Source organism: Arachis ipaensis, chromosome B09, assembly GCF_000816755.2.
Source record: "Arachis ipaensis cultivar K30076 chromosome B09, Araip1.1, whole genome shotgun sequence".
Taxonomy (NCBI): Eukaryota; Viridiplantae; Streptophyta; class Magnoliopsida; order Fabales; family Fabaceae; genus Arachis; species Arachis ipaensis.
The window spans coordinates 49,810,955-49,829,268 of NC_029793.2; the positions used below are offsets into that span (position 1 = coordinate 49,810,955).

An 18,314-nucleotide genomic window follows, 5' to 3' on the forward strand; every position below is an offset into this window, starting at 1 on the left:
TTTGGCTAGTATAGTAACTGAACAATAACTTTAATTGTTTTCCAGTGTGGTCCTGACCAAGGCAAATTCGGTGCTCCCTGCAACAATATGGTATTCAAGTCATTCGTGGAGGTCATAGCCACCAAGAAGAGGGGAACATAGTCGTCACAGTGTGCTTTGATGCATCAATCTCAATTATTGTGTAATGAGTTTTTTAGAACAGAACATATCGATGGGTTACTAAGTGGATCTATATGCTTATGGTGACTTGTCGGTATTTGTAGCATTGTAATGTATTTTGATTGTTAGACCTCTTTAATAGATTGTTCGTATTGAAAACGTGTAACACTTTTTGACGATAAACATCGTCGAACATTACATAAAGCATTGTTCGTGTCGCCGAGATTGTTGTGACAAATTTTTTATTTTCGATGATCCTTCGTTCTTGTTGTGCTAGACTACTTATTTCCTCTTCTTCCTGTTTTCTTGTTATGCATGTATGTTGTGCAACTTTAGCCAAGGGGGACCTGGCAAACTGTAGCAAACGCGTAGCCAGGCTCAAATTTTATAGGAATTAATTTTCTGTCATTATTTCAGTTAATTGACATTTCAAGTTCTTGTCTAATTGATTTTCCTTTGCATAGTTCAACCACTGAGACTATCCAGAGGGCATCAACGGTTTCAGTTTTATACTCATTGGATTTGTTTCATTTTAAATCGTGAATCGATGGGCTAGTGAGGGTTGTGCTGTCTGTATACCTCCTTTTTTTGTATGGTTGACACGGCACAGTCATATCCTGTTGAACCCATATTGTGGACTTGATTTATGCTCGTGGTAGTGGTGTTGGAGTTCTTGGTCTTACGTATAGCCGATTGTTTTGTATATTTTGATATTTTTTATCATTTCATTTAACTTAGGCACGCCGGTTGTGTTAGTAGTTGTTATGCTTAGTACTAGTTTAGAATGACATGTGCTTTTGGCAGTATTCTTGTAACTTTGGAAAATCCTGTTGCTATACCTAAACAATTTTAGACTCATGTTTATGAATTTGTTAACGATATCAGCTTGGCATAATTTTATATTATATTCCTTATATCTCCTATTGAAGAATAAAGTCACCGAATTTTAAACATATCATGACAAGATGATGAATATTTTAAGCAGAACCAGAACCATATGTTGACTACTCTTGTAACATTTTCATTCACTTTGTGTAACAGGTTTAAACGTTCTATGCCCTTTTTAGAATTCAATGGCCACATCCCGTTACCCACATAATAATCGCTTGTTATCATCTGTGTTATTATCGTGGCAAGCCGGATACTCTTGGCCCTATGCATGTCCACGGGAACGGCCAGTTAAATAGTGCAGACCATGGGTGACGATCATTATTAATCTAATATCCCGTTGATCTATCCACAACCTATATGACAATCTGTAATGGCTGTTATTTATTGGTAATCATCGATCACATGAAGTTCAAGCATATGAATTCGTTACTTAAACAACATTGCTACAATGGATAAATGAAGAAAACATAGGCATCAAGGTCCATACACATAAGCATCAAATACACTTACACTATTGCTTTAGACATATACATAAACTAAGCATTAGTGGCACATAAACCAAGCATGATGGAGTACCACATACAGATAACCTAAGCATTCGAGAAAATAGCATAAACTAAGCATAAATAGTAAAATCAAGAGTAGTATTCATAACATAAACTAAGAAATAATAATAACACCAAAGATAGCATTCATGATTGGAAGACAGTAGAATGTGGTGCAGAGTCATAGCTAGCGGAGGCAGATTTATTTGGATCACGGTCATACACATTCTACTCATCGTCGTTGTCATCGTTCTCAAGGTTTAATAGGTAGTCTTCATTACGAATGAATTTTTCTTTATCATTTTCTATTAGTTCTACTTGGTTTGCCTCTGCCCATTTCATACAGGCTTTCTTGATGGTTAATCTACCTATACGCATAGCTATTTTGCTGTTCTCCTTACAGATTCTCAGGAGGGAGACTTCATAGTCGAAGTCATTTCAGTGGCAGTAATGAACAACAACCTTCAAGTTTGGCATAGCCCTACCGAGCCTCTCTAAGTCTCTTTTGAGATCATATTGCTCTTTCTCACTGAACGCATATTCACGCCTTATAGCCTCTTTCTTAAGCTCCTCAGGCATGATGGTCTCATACTGCCAGTACACCTGGTCTAGCATGTTGATATAGCCATCCTGGAAGAATGCTTAGTCATGGTAAGGGTTAGGGATACATGGGATACCACTCATTATATCACCATATAAGTGATTCAGCTGGGTGCGTGCACATAAGTGCCGAAATTGGGGTATGTGTGCGTATGCACAGGTGTGTGCGCACGCACATGCTTTGTTTTCTCCAAAATTTTTTAGAGCTCTAAGGCACCAAGCTTGAGCTCAACAAAAGGGTATTAACCCCAAAACATCCAACATTGCACAACCACATTATCCAAACTAAAATTCAACTTAACTAAGCTTTGAAATTAAACTAAACATAAGCTATCTACAAGAAACAAAATGCAATGAATTGAAACTATATACAAAGAGAGGGTTAGGAAGGTGTTACCATGGTGGGGTGTCTCCCACCTAACACTTTTATTTATTGTCTTTAAGTTAGACAATTGGGAGAGCCTTGTCTGTGGTAGCTTGTGCTTAAATTTTTCCTTGAACCCCCACCAATGTTTGTATCTCCAATGGCCTCCGGGATTCCAAATCTTGCGCACCCGATCTTCTTGTTGACTCATGTGACTCCATCCGGGTGGCAAGCATTCAAAGTTCTCACTCAAGCATACAAATAATCCATCCAATTAAGAATTACACCAACTATTCAAGCAAAATTTTAAAGATTCAACTTCTATAAGCCTAGGATCATGCTTCCAACCACTACCTAATTTTCTTTTATTTCCCAATCCACAAATATTCCTAAGTTGACTATCATTTTCAATCAAACCATATTCAAGTGGAATAATGAAGCTCAAGATTAAAGATGTTACCCACTTAAATGAAGGAGGTGATAGTGCTTCTTGTATGATCTCCACCTCTTCAAGTCTTTCAACCACTTCTTCTAATTCCTTGAATTCAACCTTCTCCACTTACAACTCATGCTTCATTTCCTCTTCTTTCCCTTGTAGTTCCAAGCTCTCTTCCACTCCACAAGCTTCAATCAAAGTTGGTTCTTCACTTTCATTCATGGAGGTGCTTGAATTGTTGGGAGAGTGTAGTGAGACTAAATGGGATAGGGCTCCGACTAAGGTAACCATGATGTTGTCTTGCCTTTTTTGTTACTCTTCTTGCTCTTGAAGGAAGAATTGGAATGCTTCCTCCGTTGAAGGTTGTTGGGAAAAAGAAAGTTCTTCATGTAGGAGAAGGTTATCATATGTGGAAGGTGGTTGATATTGATGAGAGTATTGAGGTGGTATGGGGTAGTGGTATTGGAATTGTGGTGGTTCTACGTGTGGTTCATAAGGTTGTCATGAGATACATAAGGTTGATGGTATGGTGGGTAAAGGTTAGGCTCATGTGGAGGTATTTGGTAATAGTATGATGTGGCTTGTGAGTAAGGTTAATCATGGTGTTGAGGGTTTGATTGGTATTGGTATGCATTAAGAGGTGGATAGTAGCTATAAGGATGTGGAGGAGGTTCTTGCCAAGAAGGTTGCCTAGAAGCATATAGCTCCTCACTCAATTGATCCAACAATCCATGATGCATTCCATCATTGAGGTTCTCACTTCCTACAACATCATAACAACCAAACTCCAAGCCAAAAGGGTGAGAATTCATATAGCAAAGGGAAAATAAAAACAAAAGCTACTAAGAGAAACTAAAACAAACTCTTAACAACTAACAAAATCAAGCAAACAACCAAAAACAAGCAAGATATTTACATATCAACATATTTACAATAGCCAACAAATAGCACACATTGCAACTCCCCAGCAATTGTGCCAAAATTTTGATAGAGAGAGAATTATGCCAATTCGGAATTTAGATAAGATAGAATTTCTTCCATTGCAAGTATAGTCCGAATCAGCAATGGATCCTCTTAATCAAATTTTAAATTCAAAAGATTGTCACAATCCAAAACAAATATAAACCGAGAGTTTTAAGTCCTAGGTCGTCTTTCCTAGGAGTTGCAAATGAAATGCTCAATTATTGGCTATGGGAAAATGGGGTTGATGGCAAGGGGCAAGAAATGTAAATAGCAAGAAAGTAAATAAATATGCAAGAAATTAAATGAAAACAATTAAATTCAAAGCAATTAATCAAAGAAAAGGGAAATTCAAATGCTAAGAAACTTCTTGGCATGGATTGAGAGCTATGGTTACCTATCCTAGCCATTGACCACAAATATATGATGATTATGAAGAGTTAATCCTACTTAGTTAAACCTAACATTGAGGATAAGTCAATTAGGAATAATTGATTTCAATCCACAAGTCCTACTCAACTCTATTAATGGAAGACTTAGAGTTAGTGGAAACCAAATCAACTAACTACTCTAATATATCAATCAAGAATGGACATCAATGACTCAAGGGTCACCAAAGTCCTCAATTCCAAGCCAAGAGTGAGGAAAATTAAGCAAAAACTAAGCCAAACATTTTTATCAAACAATTGGTGTACATGAAAATAAAATCATATTAAATTGCAATCAAAATAAAGTCTAAAGCTACCAAGTGCAAGAAAATAACAATAACAACTAAAGAAAACAATAATAACATGGAAACATAAATTTGCATTAAATAAAATTAAAGTCAACAAAAGTGTTCATAACATAAAAGTGACAAAATAAAGGAAATAACAAGAGAAATAAAGAAGATCAAGACAAAAGAGTATGAAAACATAAAGGAAATTACACTAAAACAAAAATTAAGGACTAAAATTAAAGAGAAATTAGCTAAGAAAACCTAAATTCTAGAGAGAAGGGGGAGCTTCTCCCTCTAGAAACCTAAGACAAAAACATGTAAAAACCTAAAACTAAGTGCTCCGCCCTTGCCTCGTCTTGGATTAAGGTTGAAATAGCTTTAGAAATGAGTTGGATTAGATTTTGGAGACCTAAAATTCGCTGCCAGCGAATTGCATTAATGAGGTCACGTGCTGGGACCTGTGCGTATGCACACTGTCTATTTTTCCACTTGTGCGTACACACATAAGGTTGTGCACACGCACACTTTCTGACTCTCACTTGTGCATATGCACGCATACTTGTGCGTGTGCACACTTGCTGAAATGCTCCAAACTTCATTTCTTCATGATTTCTGTTGAGCGGATAATTTATACGCTTTTTGGCATTGTTTTTAGTATGTTTTTAGTAGAATCTAGTTACTTTTAGGGATGTTTTCATTAGTTTTTATGTTAAATTCATATTTCTGGACTTTACTATGAGTTTGTGTGTTTTTCTATGATTTCAGGTATTTTCTGGCTGAAATTGAGGGACTTGAGCAAAAATCAGATTCAGAGGTTGAAGAAGGACTGCTGATGCTGTTGGATTCTGACCTCCCTGAACTCAAAGTGGATTCTCGGGAGCTACAGAACTCAAAATGGCACGCTTCCAATTGCGTTGGAAAGTAGACATCCAGGGCTTTCCAGCAATATATAATAGTCCATGCTTTGGCCGAGTTTAGACGACGTAAAAGGGCGTTGAACGACAGTTCTACGCTGTTGTCTGGAGTTAAACGCCAGAAACACGTTACAAGCCAGAGTTGAACGCCAGAAATACGTTACAAACTGACGTTCAACTCCAAGAATGACCTCTCCACGTGGAAACTTCAAGCTCAGCCCAAGCACACACCAAGTGGGCCCCGGAAGTGGATTCATGCATCAATTACTTACTTCTGTAAACCCTAGTAACTAGTTTAGTATAAATAGGACTTTTTACTATTGTATTTGATATCCTGGATTGTATTTTTGATCCTGTGATCACGTTTGGGGGCTGGCCATTCGGCCATGCCTGAACCTTCATCACTTATATATTTTCAACGGTAGAGTTTCTACACTCCATAGATTAAGGTGTGGAACTCTACTGTTCCTCAAGGATTAATGCAAAGTGCTACTGTTTTTCTATTCAATTCAACTTATTCCGCTTCTAAGATATTCATTCGTACTTCAATATGAATGTGATGAATGTGACAATCATCATCATTCCCCCACGAACGCGTGCCTGACAACCACTTCCGTTCCACCTTAGATTGAATGAATATCTCTTGGATCTCTTAATCAGAATCTTTGTGGTATAAGCTAGATTGATGGCGGCATTCATGAGAATCCGGAAAGTCTAAACCTTGTCTGTGGTATTCCGAGTAGGATTCAGGGATTGAATGACTGTGACGAACTTCAAACTCGTGAGTACTGGGCGTAGTGACAGACGCAAAAGGAGGGTGAATCCTATTCCAGTATGATCGAGAATCTCAGATGATTAGCCGTGCTGTGACAGAGCATTTGGACCATTTTCACAAGAGGATAGGATGCAGCCATTGACCGCGGTGATGCCTCCAGATGATTAGCCATGCAGTGACAGCGCATAGGACCATTTTCCTGAGAGGATGAAAAGTAGCCATTGACAATGGTGATGTCCTTACATAAAGCCAGCCATAGAAAGGAGTAGGACTGATTGGATGAAGACAGCAGGAAAGCAAAAGTTCAGAGGGACGAAAGCATCTCTATACGTTTATCTGAAATTCTCACCAATAATATACATAAGTATTTCTATCTTTATTTTCTATCTACTTATTATTTATTTTCGAAAACTCCATAATCAATTATCATCCGCCTGACTGAGATTTACAAGATGACCATAGCTTGCTTCATACCAACAATCTCCGTGGGATCGACCCTTACTCACGTAAGGTTTTATTACTTGGACGACCCAGTGCACTTCCTGGTTAGTTGTATCGAAGTTGTGAATGAAAAACGATTTATTAAGACGTGCGTACAGAGTTTTTGGCGCCGTTGCCTGAGATCACAATTTCGTGCACCAAGTTTTTGGCGCCGTTGCTGGGGATTGTTTGAGTTTGGACAACTGACGGTTCATCTTGTTGCTCAGATTAGGTAATTTTCTTTTTGTTTTATTTTCAAAAATATTTTCAAAAAAATTTTTTTCAAAAATTTCTCCCTTGTTTTCGAAAAAAAAAATTTTAAAATAAATGTTTTCAAAAATATATTTTTCTTCAGAATTTTTAAGAATGAATTCTAGTGTTTCATGATGATTTGTTGAATCCTGGCTGGCTGTAAGCCATGTCTAATCTTTTGGACTAGGGTTTCAACTTATCATCCCAAGAGCTTGTTGATCTTCACACACTTAGTTGCTCTATACATGGAAAGTATAAATATCTTCTAAAGCTTGGCTGGCTAGTAAGCCATGCCTAACCCTCAGATTGGAGCTTTAGACTAAGAGTACACGATTCCTGGAATTCATATTAAAAATTTTGGAATCCTTATTTTTCTTTTTCACACTAATTTTCGAAAAAAAATATAAAATAAAAATACAAAAAAATCACAAAATCATAAAAAAATTCAAAAATATTTTGTGTTTCTTGTTTGAGTCTTGAGTCAATTTCAAGTTTGGTGTCAATTGCATTTTTTCTAAAAATTCTCTGCATTTTTCGAAAAGTCATGCATTCATAGTGTTCTTCATGATCTTCAAGTTGTTCTTGATAAACCTTCTTGATTGATCTTCATATTATATTGTTTTGTGTTGTATGGTGTTTTTCATAGGCATTCTTGAATTCTTAGTGTCTAAGCATTAAAGATTTCTAAGTTTGGTGTCTTGCATATTTTCTTTGCATTAAAAAATTTTTCAAAAATAAGTTCTTGGTGTTCATCTTGATCTTCAAAGTGTTCTTGGTGTTCATCTTGACATTCATAGCATTCTTGCATGCATTCATTGTTTTGATCCAAAATTCTCATGCATTACATCATTTTCATGTTTTTCTCTTTCATCATTAAAAATTCAAAAATCAAAAAAATATCTTCCCCTTTTTCTCTCTCAAAATTTCAAAAATTAGATTTGACTTTTTCAAAAATTTTAAAAATCTAGTTGTTTTTATGAGTCAAATCAAATTTTCAATTTAAAAATCTTATCTTTTTCAAAATCTTTTTTAAAAATCAAATCTTTTTCATTTTTTTATTTATTTTCGAAAATTATAAAAATATTTTTCAAAAATCTTTTCTTAATCTTATATCATAATTTTCGAAAATCACATCATCAATTAATGTTTTGATTCAAAAATTTCAAGTTTGTTACTTGCTTGTTAAGAAAGATTCAAACTTTAAGTTCTAGAATCATATCTTGTGATTTCTTGTGAATCAAGTCATTAATTGTGGTTTTTAAAAAAAATCAAATCTTTTTTCAAAACTAATTTCAATCATATCTTTTCAAAAATATCTTTTTATCTTATCTTTTTCAAAATCATATCTTTTTCAAAAATTTGATTTTAAAATATCTTTTCTAACTTCTTATCTTCTTATCTTTTCAAAATTGATTTTCAAATTTGTTTCAACTAACTAACTAACTTTTTGTTTGTTTCTTATCCTTTTCAAAACTACCTAACTAACTACCCCTCTCTAATTTTCGAAAATACCTCCCTCTTTTTCAAAAATTCTTTCTAATTAATTAATTGTTTAATTTTTAATTTTAATTTGATTTCATTCCTAATTTTCGAAAATCACTAACTCTTTTTCAAAAATTCTTTTCGAAAACTTCCCCCTCCCATCTTCTTCTATTTATTTATTTATTTGCTAACATCTCTTCCTCACTCACCAAAAATCCGAACCCCCTCTCTCTCTCTGAGTTCAGATTTTCTCTTCTTCTTTTCTTCTACTCTTCTTTTCTTCTACTCACACAAGGATCTCTATACTGTGGTAAAAAGGATCCCTATTCTGCAGGTGGATCCATTCACTTAAAGAAAACGCCTGCAGAAGCTCAAGAACTCATTGACATGGTTGCTAATAACCAGTTCATGTACACTTCTGAGAGGAACCCTGTGAGTAATGGGACGCCTCAGAAGAAGGGAATCCTTGAAATTGATACTCTGAATGCCATATTGGCTCAGAATAAAATATTGACTCAGCAAGTCAATATGATTTCTCAGAGTCTGAATGGAATGCAAGCTACATCCAACAGTACTCAAGAGGCGCCTTCTGAAGAAGAGGCCTATGTCCTGAGAACCCTGCAATAGCAAAGGTAAATTACTTAGGTGAACCTTATGGAAACACCTATAACTCATCATGGAGAAATCACCCAAATCTCTCATGGAAGGATCAACAAAAGCCTCAACAAGGCTTTAATAATGGTGGAAGAAATAGGTTTAACAATAGTAAACCTTTTCCATCATCCACTCAGAAATAGACAGAGAACTCTGAACAAAATACCTCTAATTTAGCAAACTTAGTCTCTGATCTATCTAAGGCCACTGTGAGTTTCATGAATGAAACAAGGTCTTCCATTAGAAATTTGGAAGCACAAGTGGGCCAGCTGAGTAAGAAGATCACTAAAACTCCTCCTAGTACTCTCCCAAGCAATACAGAAGAAAATCCAAAAGGAGAGTGCAAGGCCATTGAAATGACCATCATGGCCGAAACCACAAAAGAGGAGGAGGACGTGAATCCCAAGGAGGAAGACCTCCTGGGACGTCCAATGGTCAATAAGGAGCTTCCCTCTGAGGAACCAAAGGAATCTGAGGCTCATCTAGAGACCATAGAGATTCCATTAAACCTCCTTACGCCATTCATGAGCTCTGATGAGTATTTCTCTTCTGAAGAGAATGAGGATGTTACTAAGGAGCAAGTTACCAGGTACCTTGGTGCAATCGTGAAGCTGAATGCCAAATTATTTGGTATTGAAACTTGGGAAGATGAACCTCCCTTGTTCACCAATGAACTAAGTGATCTGGATCAACTGACATTGCCTCATAAGAAACAGGATCCTGGAAAGTTCTTAATACCTTGTACCATAGGCACCATAATCTTTGAAAAGGCTCTGTGTGACCTTGGTTCAGGGATAAACCTCATGCCCCTCTCTGTAATAGAGAATCTGGGAATCTTTGGGGTGCAAGCTACTAAAATCTCATTAGAGATGGCAGACAATTCAAGAAAACAGGCTTATGGACAAGTAGAGGACGTGTTAGTAAAGGTTGAAGGCCTTTACATCCCTGCTGATTTCATAGTCCTAGATACTGGGAAGGATGAGGATGAATCCATCAACCTTAGAAGACCCTTCCTAGCCACAGCAAGAGCTGTAATTGATGTTGACAGAGGCGAACTAGTCCTTCAATTGAATGAGGACTCCCTTGTGTTTAAAACTCAAGGTCATCCTTCTGTAAACATGGAAAAGAGGCACAGTAAGCTTCTCTCAAAACAGAGTCAACCAGAGCCCCCACAGTTAAACTCTAAGTTTGATGTTGGGAGGCCACAATCAAACTCTAAGTTTGGTATTAAACTCCCATATCCAAACTCTAAATTTGGTGTTGGGGAGTCTCAACAATGCTCTGAACATCTGTGAGGCTCCATGAGAGCCCACTGTCAAGCTATTGACATTAAAGAAGTGCTTGTTGGGAGGCAACCCAATTTTTATTTATCTAATTTTTATTTTCATTGTTTTTCATGTTTTATTAGGTTCATGATCATGTGGAGTCACAAAATAAATATAAAAATTGAAAACAGAATCAAAAACAGCAGAAGAAAAATCACACTCTGGAGGAGGATCTCACTGGCGTTTAAACGCCAGTAAGGAGCATTGATGACAAGTCATCCTAGCCTATTTTAACCAGTCGTTTCCTTTTGTTTTCATTAGAATTATGCACTTTCTTGAACCATAAGCAAGCTAATTGAGTAGATTTTCATGTTTCCCTTGATTGAATCAACCATGTATAAATTCATGCCATTTCATGAGGTTTTATGCTAAAATTGTTGCATATTATGATAGAATGAATATCTCATGATTATGAGCATAGCTTTGATGAGTTTGGTTGATTAATTATAGGTGAAGAAAGCTTGGAGAAAGGTTGAAGTAAGAAGGAATAGCTAGGAGTAAAGAGAAGACAATGGAATAAGTGAAATTGAACCAGGAAGCAAAAAGCTGGACCTAAAGTTAGCATCAAACTTTTGCACAAACTTTTGGTTGAAAAGTTAGCCCCAACGTTAGCCCCCTAACTTGGTGGCTAACGTTGGCGCCACAAGTACACAAGGTAAGGCCAACGTTAGGGCCAAAGTTAGACCCCTAACGTTGGCACCAACGTTCATATCAGCAAAGTGGGGTTAGCTGATATGAAAAGTTGGAGCAAAAGTTAGACCCCTAACTGTTGCTCAAACTTTTGGTCCAACTTTTGAAAAACTCAAACCCGGTTCAATTGGTTCACTTTGGTTCTTCTCCAAACTTCAAGAACAATCAGCCAAGGCCTCTTTCAACCCAATTCCACCAAGAGAAAAGGCCCAACTCAAGGCTTGAAGATCATTGGAAGAAAGTGTATAAATAGGATAGAATTCAAGTTCTTCGAAGAGCTTTCTTTTGGAGTTTTCATAATAGTTTTCGGAGAGCTTTGGATATTGAGTGATCTTTAATTTCTTTGTCTTGGGGAAGGAGAATTCACTTCTCTTCCTCTCCACTTTATTGCTTTCAATTTCAATTGCAATTGTCTTGGATTTTGGGTTGGAGAATTGAAGAAATTCTGTTTCAATCTCAACCTTGGATCTCACTGCTTTATTTATTGTTTGATTGGATTTCAATTTCTGTTCATTGCTCTTCATCCACTTTCTTTGAATTTCAATTACAATTTCTTGTTGGATCTAGGAAGGCATTGAGATCTAGACTTGGCTTTCTAGTCTCTGGGTCCTGAGATCTGATTTCCCATTTCAATTCTCTGTTTACTGCTTTATATGTTCATTTACTTTTCTGTTTCGGATCCGATTCAATCCCAATTCCCTTTTACTCTTCTGTTTAATACAATTTAACTTTTCCTTGTTTAAATCCAAGCCCCAATTCCCTTTACAATTCCAGTCGTTTACATTTCTTGCATTTTAAGATTCCGCTATTTACATTTCTTGCATTTTAAGTTTCTGCTATTTAATTTCTTGCTCTTTAAGATTCAGCAATTTAATTCCCTGTTCTCTTTACTTCCATGCAATTTAATTTTTGCAAATCACAAAACACTCAACCAAATCTTGATTCGCTTGACTAAATTAACCACTAAGCTAAAATTGCTCAATCCTTCAATCCTTGTGGGATCGACCTCACTCCCGTGAGTTTTTATTACTTGATACGACCCGGTACACTTGCCGGTTAGATTTGTGTGTTTTGGAAGAAATTTATTTTTCACCAAAATACTCATCAAGCATCTGTCTGGCGTTCAACGCCAGAACAGAGCATGTTTCTGGCATTGAACGCCAGAAACAAGCAGCATCCTGGCGTTCAGACGCCAGAAATGCACAGTGAAGAAGAGCTGGCGCTGAACGCTAGAAACAAGCATCTGGTTGGCGTTCAACGCCAGAAATATGCTGCATCTGGGCGTTGAACGCTTAGAATAAGCATCAATTCGGCGTTTAAACGCTAGAATTGCATGCAAAGGCATTTTACATGCCTAATGGGTGCAGGGATGCAATTCCTTGACACCTCAGGATCTGTGGACCCCACAGGATCATCTCAGCATCTGTGGACCCCACAGGATCCCCACCTACCACCACTCACTCTCTTCCCTTTTCTCAATGTTCATCCTCTCTTCCCAATAACCACTCTTCCCCAAAACTCTTCACCAATCACCTCAATCTCTCTTCCCTATCACCACTCACATCATCCACTCTTCCCCATAAACCTACCTCATAAACTCCACCTACCTTCAAAATTCAAAATCAATTTCCCATCCAAAACCCACCCTTATGGCCGAACTTTACCCCCCCTCCCTTCCCTATATAAAGCCCTTCATTCCTCTTCATTTTCACACAACACAACCCTCTCTTCCCCTTCTTGGCCGAATACACCTCTCCCTCCTCTCCTCCATATTTTCTTATTATTCTTCATCTATTCTTTCTTCTCTTGCTCGAGGGCGAGCAATATTCTAAGTTTGGTGTGGTAAAAGCATAAGCTTTTTGTTTTTCCATTACCATTGATGGCACCTAAACCTCTAAAAGAGGGGAAGGGAAGCAAAGGCTTCCACCTCCGAGTCATGGGAGATGGAAAGATTCATCTCCAAAGCTCATCAAGACCACTTCTATGATGTTGTGGCCAAGAAGAAGGTGATCCCCGAGGTCCCTTTCAAGCTCAAGAGAAATGAGTATCCGGAGATCCAACATGAAATCCAAAGAAGAGGTTGGGAAGTTCTAACAAACCCCATCCAACAAGTCGGCATCCTAATGGTTCAAGAGTTCTATGCCAATGTATGGATCACTAAGAACCATGATCAAAGTAAGAACCCGAATCCAAAGAATTATCTCACCATGGTTCGAGGGAATTACTTAGATTTTAGTCCAGAAAATGTAAGGTTGGCGTTCAACTTGCCAATGATGGAAGAGAACGCACGCCCCTACACAAGGAGAGTCAACTTTGATCAAAGGTTGGACCAAGTCCTCATAGACATATGTGTGGAAGGAGCTCAATGGAAGATTGACTCAAAAGGCAAACTGGTTCAACTGAGAAGACTGGACCTTAAGCCTGTAGCTAGAGGATGGTTGGAGTTCATTCAACGCTCAATCATTCCCACTAGCAACCGATCTGAAGTTACTATAGACCGGGCCATCATGATCCATAGCATCATGATTGGAGAAGAGGTGGAGGTTCATGAGATTATACCTCAAGAACTCTACAAGGTGGCTGACAAGTCCTCCACTATGGCAAGGTTAGCTTTTCCTCACCTCATTTGCCATCTATGCAATTCGGCTGGGATTGACATAGAAGGAGACATTCCCATTGAGGAGGAGAAGCCCATCACTAAGAAAATGATGGAGCAAACAAGAGAGCCCATTCATGGAGCTCAAGAGACGCATGAAGCTCATCACCATGAGTTCCCGGAGATGCCTCAAATGCATTTTCCTCCACAAAACTATTGGGAGCAAATCAACACCTCCCTAGGAGAATTAAGTTCCAACATGGGACAATTAAGGGTGGAACATCAAGAGCACTCAAAAACTCCATAATCAATTATCATCCGCCTGACTGAGATTTACAAGATGACCATAGCTTGCTTCATACCAACAATCTCCGTGGGATCGACCCTTACTCACGTAAGGTTTTATTACTTGGACGACCCAGTGCACTTGCTGGTTAGTTATATCGAAGTTGTGAATGAAAAACGATTTATTAAGACGTGCGTACAGAGTTTTTGGCGCCGTTGCCTGAGATCACAATTTCGTGCACCAATTTCTCCACTTTGGCATGCTTTTTCCTCACCTCTTCAATCCATATTAGCCTTGTAAACTAGAAATCACTTAACAAACACATCAAGGCATCAAATGAAATTAAAGTAAATAAAATTTAGCAATTAAGGGGCTAAAAAGCATGTTTTCACTTTTGAGCACAATTTATGGAGAATTTACAAAACCAAGCTATTTCATTGAATAAGTGTAGGAAAAGTTGATAAAATCCACCCAATTAGAGCAAATAAATACCACGAAATGTAGATTTATCAATGAACAAGGATTCTTATTGGGTCTGATAAGCTTTTTGTTTAAAAGATTGATGATTTTCTTTTGGCAATACTGGAGGAGTTTCCCATTCATTTGAATAGGTTTTGCTTTTGTAGGGATTTGACATTTCTTAACATCTTTTTCATAAGAAAGGTCCACAATACGTTGTTTCTATTCCAAAAAGCATGTGACAAGTCGGAACATATGGATGTTTTAATTTGGTTGAGCAAAGCTTTAATCTTTTGTTGGGTACCTAGTTATTGTAACTGGACTTCCAAAGTCTTGAAAGATACTTCCTCTTTTAAGAAATTAATCTAGTTGGTTTTATATTATAAGAGATTGATTTGTGATAAATTGAAAAGTTATCAGGACACCTCCTAAACATGTGGGAATACCATCATAGGACATCAGTAAAGGAAAAAGTGTTCTGATGAAAGGTGTCCCTAGGATAACTTGATTTTTTAAATTCTTAACAAGGAGGAACGGGGTTTTAACCCGAAGAAAACCATTTTTAATAACCCCATTAGATAATTTATAATTTATTTTTAATCGTTCACCATTAGCTATACTAAGACATTTTGAGGTTTTCTCAAAATACTTTGTAGGGATCAAACCTTCCAAGATACAATTTGAATCAGCTCCTGTATCAAACAGTGCTATTGTTTCAAGAACAAAATCATGGATGACAATCCGAATATTGATATAGAATTTCTGGATGATTAATTGACTAATTAATCATAGAATTTCAGCTATCTCATCATTTTTGCCATCCTTTTAGATTTGGACGATTTGATCACTGGTTGAAATTTGGAAATTTGGATCATCCTGAAGTTCTTCCTCAGTATTATCATATGCATATTCCAGAATGTGGGATAAGCAAGTCTAGTGGTGTTGTTGTTGTTGTTTAATCTGGTGAATCTCTTTTTTGAGATTATTAATCTCATTTTGGAGGTCTTGAACAATTACTAGCTTAGTAATCTACTTTTCCAATTTTTTGAAAATTGGTTTGATATCATATTTATTTTTAATGATCAATTCTTTAATTTTTTTTTCTTTTCTAAGGTTTGTTTGAGTTTATAAAGAAAGTTTTTTCTTTCCTCTGAGTTAGAAATAGCATTAATAGCTTCGAAGAGAAGATCTTGTTCAATTGTAATGATGTTGATATCATAGTATTCTTCGGATGATGAAGTATCATAATCTTTTTGTTTAGGTCCTCAGAGAACTCATGATTTGACTCTTTGTCAGAACTTTCTATTAAAAGGTTATTAATTTGTTCCTCTATCTGAGGATCAAGATTGAGATTATTGATCTTTTGTTTAAGCCTATAGTATTTACTGATATGACCCAGTTTTTTTACAATTAAAACAGATAATCTAGTTTTTGTGAGGTTCCTTTTCTTTGCCCTTTCTCTGTCAAGGAGGAGGCCTATAATGTTTTCTTTGCTTTCATCAGTTTGGGTTTGGGTTATGCCATGGTTTTTTGTGGTTAGATTATTTAGTCTTTCGTTTGTTACAAGCTGGTAAACCAAATTGTTCACAGAAAGATCCTAAGTCAGGAGCTATTGTATGGAGATAATGTTATGATGAGAGTCTAGTGAGACCTTTTCATTTTGTAATAAAGGTGGTCATGATAGGGTTAGTTCTATGTGAATCTAGGCTTTTCTTAGAGTCGTGTGACTCCTCATTCATGATGTTAAGGGATGCTTTTGATGATTCCATAGTTTGAGAAGTTTCAGGGATAGTCATTTGGCTGAGGAGGTGGTTGATTTTTCTCAGAACTTCGGAATCGCCTGTATTTTGTGATGAATTTGGTCTTAGTATGGAGGTTCAAAGGCTTTGTTGAGCTTTTTGGCTAATTTTAAATGGTTTAAGATGTAAATATTTCGTAAAGATTGACAATTTTAAAACTTAATTTCTAGCTTAAAGTTTGTAAGTATTTGTTTGTATAGTTAGCCTATTTCATAATATTTTTTATATCTTTAGGCCCAATGGCTTCTTTGATGCATGAGCATCATAAATGTCTTTTCTATATGATTTAGATGGTGATTTGTTGATTTGTTAGAAGAATTTGGTGAATTATATCCTAGTATATGCTATTTTGAGTTATGTTGTATTTTTTTTTGTTGATTTCATGTAGCATTTGACAAAAGAAGTGGCAAGAATGAAGAAGGAAGAAAGCAGAAAAATTTACATCTGATAAAAAAAATCTTCAAATTCCCTTCTGCCACCTCGGCGCTAAATGCCACATCACCGGCGTTTAGCACCGGCACCCTAAAACTCACCCTTCTCTTCGGGATAGGTGGCGCTAAACGCTACAATCCGGTGTTTAGCGTCGGGGCCTTCGAATTGGGTGCAAGCTCTCTAGACAGGTGGCACTAAATACCAGATCACCAGTGTTTAGCGTCGGGAGCGCATCGAGCAAGTGGTCCCTACACTCCCGCACATAATCAACAAGGAAATCTGATTTAAATTTAAAAACAAAATAAACAAAAAAGATACTTTTAGATTTTAATGGAAGCTTTTATTTAATTAGGATTGGATATACAACAACAACAAAGCCTTGTCCCACTAAGTGTGGTCGGCTACATGAATCAAACAACGCCATTGTGCTCTGTCATGTATCATATCTCCAGAGAGATCGTTTACATGTAGATCTCGTTTGACCACTTCATGGATGGTCTTCTTAGGTCTTCCTCTGCCTTTCGCCCTTTGTCCATCTTCCATCTCATCCACCCTCCTGACTGGATGTTTGCTTTAGAGCCTCTTTTACCTCGAAGTCTCGAATCCTTCGATAGTAGTCAAAGTTTTGATCTTCTTCCCTTGTGCATAATTGACCAAGGCTTGGAAGAGTCTTCTATCCCTCATTAAATAACTCGTAGAAGTAGCTCTTCCACCTTTCATTAATCTTCTCCTCTTGAGCCAACACCTCTCCATCCTTATCCTTTATGCACTTAACCTGATCCAAATCTCTCGTTCTTCTTTCCCGGCTCTTTGTGATTCTATATATACCTTTTTCTCCTTCTTTCGTGCCCAAAGACTGGTAGAGACCCTCATATGCTCTTGTTCTTGCTTCACTTACAGCCACTTTTGTCTCTTTCTTAGCCGCCTTATATTTTTCCCAGTTATCTGCATTGCGGCATAAAGACCACTCTTTAAAGCATTCCCTTTTTATCTTTATCTTTTCTTGTATACTCGCATTCCACCACCAGGACTCCTTGTCTCTTGGCCTATTCCTTTAGATTCACCAAAACTTTCTTTTGCTGTTCTTCTAATAACTTCTGCCATCTCCCTCCACATCTCTTCCGCACTTCCATTCCCATCCCACTTTGCCTCTTCTCCTACCCGTCTTAGGAAGCGTCTTTGTTCCTCACCTTTCATCCGCCACCACCTCGTCCTTGGGTTCTTCGTATGATGTCTTTTCCTCAACTTTTGCTCAACATGAAAATCCATGACGAGCACTCTATGTTGTGTTGTCAAACTCTCCCGGGATAATTTTACAGTTAGTGCAAAATTTCCGGTCGACTCTCCTCAACAAGAAGAAGTCGATTTGAGAGCTTGTCATACCACTCTTATAGGTTATAAGATGTTCGTCTCTCTTTTTAAAACATGTATTTGCAATGAGAAGATCAAAAGTTGAGGAAAAGTCCAAAATAGTTTTACCCTCGGCATTGATCACCC

At 37.2% G+C, this 18,314-nt stretch overlaps 1 long non-coding RNA gene across 1 annotated transcript in view; it reads left to right on the plus strand.

Moving 5' to 3' along the window:
* The window catches only part of LOC110267161, an 18,808-nt gene continuing 4,814 nt past the window's right edge, over positions 4,321-18,314 (plus strand). Inside the window, exons 1-2 of the long non-coding RNA XR_002354520.1 lie at positions 4,321-4,688; positions 5,875-5,880. This is a non-coding gene — a long non-coding RNA (uncharacterized LOC110267161). The remainder of the gene's footprint in view (positions 4,689-5,874; positions 5,881-18,314) is intronic.